The sequence below is a fragment of the Nannospalax galili genome, unplaced genomic scaffold (genome assembly GCF_000622305.1).
Source record: "Nannospalax galili isolate Female #2095 unplaced genomic scaffold, S.galili_v1.0 scaffold589, whole genome shotgun sequence".
NCBI classification, from domain to species: Eukaryota; Metazoa; Chordata; class Mammalia; order Rodentia; family Spalacidae; genus Nannospalax; species Nannospalax galili.
Window position 1 is genome coordinate 1,522,057 of NW_008360324.1, and position 4,862 is coordinate 1,526,918.

Genomic DNA, 4,862 nt, shown 5'->3' on the forward strand with positions numbered 1-4,862 from the left:
AGAAAAGAAGCTGAGATATAAACTTAATGAATAGAAAAACTATTCAATGAAATGATAGAAGAAATTTTGACAAATCTAGGGGAAGAGATGGACATCAAAGCAAAGGAGGCATTTATACCAAGTGTGTTCTCAGTGGCATGGCCATAGACACAGGCATAAAGGAGGCATTTATAAGGTTATGAAAACAAAAGGTGATTATTGGGGATGTAGAAGTAGGGAAAAAAAGAGGGTGGAGATTGGAAAGGGTACTAAAAGGGTGAATGTTATCAAAGTACATCTTATGTATCTATGAAAATGCCAAAAAGAAGCTCCTTATTTTGAACTAAAATATATTAATAAAAAGTATGAATGAGAAGCTTTATAAAATTATTAAGAATTCTATTTAAACAGCCTACTGATGAACACTGTCTTAATTTATTTCTGCTGCATGACCTAATCATCATCTAAATATGAACTTCTTCAGTGGTGATTAAGAAAACGTTTCTGTGACATCACACGTGGAAGGCACTGCCACCTCACAGTCTGTGTCAACAGCCCCAGGAGCAGTCAAGTTGTTAGTAAGAAGGAAGTTTAGGACAGAGTAAGTAAATATTGATTGTCAATAATAAAATAAAACTTTTACAGTAATATTCTTTTTCTTTATCCCATAGTTGTGTATTTTTTAAAGCATGACAACTAGCCAGGCGTGGTGGCACATGCCTGTAGTACTTGGGAGGCAGAGGCTGGTGGATCACTGTGAGTTCCAGGCCAGCTGGGGCTGCAAAGAGACCCTGTTTCAAAAGGCAAAAAAAAAAAATGACAACTAACAGTAATTAGATAATAACTGGTATCATTTGGGAGTCTTTTGTCTAAGATCAGTGTAGATAATAAATGGTAAATATATTTTAATAGCCTAAAACGAGTATTGTTACTGAGAACTGAAGTTTTTGTTTTGTTTTGTTATTTTACGTGTATGAGTGTATTGTCTGTATGTATGTAAGTGCACCCAAATCATGTAATCCCCGGGGAGGTCAGAAGAAGGCATCAGATTCCCTGGAACTGTAGTTACAGATGGTTGTTAGCTTCCATGTGTTAGTTCCCATGGGTTCTGGGACTCAAACCCAGGTCCTCTGCTAGAGCAGCAAGCTTTAACCGCTGAGCTATCTCTCTAGCCCCGAGAATTGGAGTTTTAATAAAGTAATAATTCCATAGATATTGTCATGTGAGATAAAATAGAATTTTGGCTCACACAAATTACCTACACATTTATTTAAAATATCTAAATTTATCTCTGTCTGGTGCCATCTACATTTTTATAAAACACAGTAAACTCCCATGCACAAGGTCCTTTGTAGGGATAACTGACATGGAACTCTGCAGTAACTTGCAAGAGATTCATCTGAGGACAGTGGATGAATTTCAGGGTGAAGATGAACTTCACTAAGGACTCCCGTCCTGTTCCTTGTCTTTTTAATGGAAATCAGTCTTCTGAACTGATGTGAACAATGTCCAAACATATTTACCATCAGGAAGTACAGCAAAAGACAAAAAATGTTATCAAAGACCACTGTGTAGGAAATTAATGTTTAACCAAATTTCACAGAAACTCTAGAGGACTACATAGACAAAAAAAGGAAACCTCTCAATATTAAAAGTCTATGTCCTGTACTCTAAGACTACTCTCAGATTTCTGTGTCATAATGTAGAAGAGATAAGGACAAACCGTTACCTTAGTCAAAAAACAAAGAAAGCCCCAAAGTGTTTTTTTGCCCCCGTTGTCAAAAATCAAGTGACTATAAGTCCATGGACTTAAATCTGGGTCCTCAGTTCTATTCCATTGATCACTGTGTTTGTTTTTATGCCAGTATCATTCTGTTTTTATTACTGAAGCTATGTAGTATAATTTGAAATAAGGAAATACAATGCCTACAGCAGTTCTTTTATTGTTCCGAATTGTTTTGGCTCTCTTGGGATTTTGTGCTTCCATATGAAATTGGAGATTGCTTTTTCAATTTCTTTGAAGAAGTGTGTTGAAATATTAATGGGCATCTGGTTGAATCTGTATATTGCTTTTGGTAGGATGGCCATTTTTACAATATTAATCCTACCAATTCATGAGCATGGTATCTTTTTCCATTTATTTCTTCAGTGTCTTAAAGTTTTGATTAAAGTCTTTCATTTCCTAGGTTAGATTTATTCCAAGATATTTTATGGTTTGGGGGACTACTGTGGTTGGGATTGTTTGCCTGGTGTCTTAGCTACATGTAGAAGAATGAAAATAGATCCCTATCTCTCGGCATTCACAAAACTCAACAACAAATAAACCATGGACCTCGGCATAAGACCTGATATGGCAGAAAGCAAGGAATACAACGGAACTTAACAGGCACAAGAAAGGACTTCTGAACATGATCCCAATAACACAGACAATAAGACCAACTATTAATAGATGGGACCTCATGAGACATTTTAGTTCCATACAGCAAAGAATACCTTTGAGTGAATAGGCAGCCTACAGAATGGGGAAAATCTTTACCAACTATACATCTGACAAAGAGCTAATATCTGGAATACACAAAGAACTCAAAAAAAATTTTTTAAAAAAAAGAGTAGGGACCCAGACCTTGGGAGACTGCCTGAGAGTGCCTGACTCTGGCCACCACTTGCTAAGCTTCCCAAATGGGCTATGCCCATCACCCTGCTCTGGGACCATCTGAAGCCCCTCCCACTGCTCCAGGACTTAGGCTTCCCTGCTGACCAATAAAGACCAGTGCACTTCCATCTCCCATCTTTCCTCTCCTTGGACCTTGGCACAACCCTTCTTAGGCTTCTTAAGTGCTCCTAACTAGCCAGAGCCAATAACAACCTGAGCACAAAGAGCAAGGCTGGGAGGATTACCACACCAGATCTATATTACATATATTACTATATTACAGAGCTATAGTCATAAAAACAGTATGATACTGGCACAAAAACAGACACATAGATCAATGGCACATAAATGAAGACCCAAAACTGAGTACATGCAATTTCAGCCACCTGATATTTGACAAAGGTGCCAAGAACATACAACAGAGAAAAGACAGCATCTTCAACAAATGGTGCTGGAAAAACTGAATCTCCACCTGTAGAAGAGTGGAACTAAACCTTTATGTTTCACCCTGCACAAAAGTCAACTCCAAATGGATCAAAGACATAGAAATGAAACCTGAAACTCTGAACTGTTAGAAGAAAACACGGGCAGTATCCTACAAGATATAGGTATAAGAAAGGACTTTCTAAATTGAACTTCAGACGATCAGTGTGCTGGATAGCTTTAGTGTCAACTTGACACACCTGGGTTGAGGGAACCTCAATTGGGAAATTTCCTCTATTGGACTGGCCTGTGGCCATGTCTGAGGGGCATCTTCTTGATGAGTGATGTGGGAGGGCCCAGCGCACTGTGGGTGGTACCACCCCTGGGCATGTGGGCCTGTGTGGTATAAGAAAGCAGGCTGAGCAGGGGACAAGGGAGCAAGCCAGTAAGCAGCGTTCCTCCATGGCCTGTGCTCCAGCTCCTGCCTCCAAGTTCCTGCCCTGAGTTCCTACCTTGGGCTCCCTGATGAACTGCGTGCGACCTGGGAGATGTAAGACAAATAAACCCTTTCCTCCCCAAGTTGGTACTGGTCAGAGTGTTTTGTCACAGCAATGAAGAACAAACCAGGACAGTCAGGAATCAAGGTCAACAATCAACAAGTGGGACCTCATTAAACCAAAAAGCTTCTGTACAAAAGAAACAATCAAGAAAGTGAAGAGAAAACCTACAGCGTGGGAGAAAATCTTCACCAGAGGCACATCTGACAGAGGTTAAACATTCAGAATATATAAAGAACTCAAAAAAAAAATCAAGAAAACAAATGACCCAATTGAAAGATGGGCTATGGATCTGAACATAGAGTTCTCAAACGAAGAAATAAAGATGGCTAAAGAAACACCTTAAAAAGTGTTCAACGACTATCCTCAAGCCTCTTGGGGTAAGTCTATAGCGCAGCTCTCTGCGCCCACGTGCGGGGACTCCCTAAGCCACATTCACCCCTCCATCACTGCCCCCCCGCCCGCCGTTCTATACTCCTAGTTTGGACCCTGCGCCATTCCTAGTCTTGGAGCCCCAGACAGCTGGGGAAGCAATACTGCTTCCTAATCCTTTTCACCCAGAACAACTTAGCACCTTTCTTGGGCCCCAGGAGCACCGCTTCTGGACCTGGCCCCACCCTCACATCTCTCTGCTTCCCGGGACCTGTAACACTGGCTAACTCTCCTAGCCTGCACTCCCATCCTCAGACATCTTGGGGAGCACCGCTTCCGGAACTGGCCCCGCACTCACCTCTCTCTGCTTCCTGAGACCTGCACCACTGGCTAACTCTCCTAGCCCGCACTCCTACCCTCAGGCCTCTTGGGGTAAGTCTATAGTGCAGCCCTGTGCGCCTTGACTCCCCCAGCCACATTCAGCCTTCCATCCCCCCGCTGCTCTCTACTAGTTTGGGCCCTTCCATCTCCCCCACTGTTTTCTACTCCTAGTTTGGACCCTGCGCAATTCCTAGTCTTGGGGCCCCAGACACCTGGGGAACCAATACTGCTTCCTGATCTTTTTCACCCAGACCAACTTAGTGCCTTCCCTGGGCCCTAGGAGCACCGCTTTTGGTCCTGGCCCTGCCCTCACCTCCCTCTACTTCCCTGGTCCTGTAACACCCGCCAGCCTCTTTCTGGGGCTGACAGCCTCTTTCTGGGGCTCCGAGGCTTACATTTACTCTCCCTGATCCTTTGCATCCACTACAACCCGGCTACTCAATCCACTCCCTGGGAAATCTTGGGGCTTCTTCCCACCCCATCTGCCTTTGCATCCC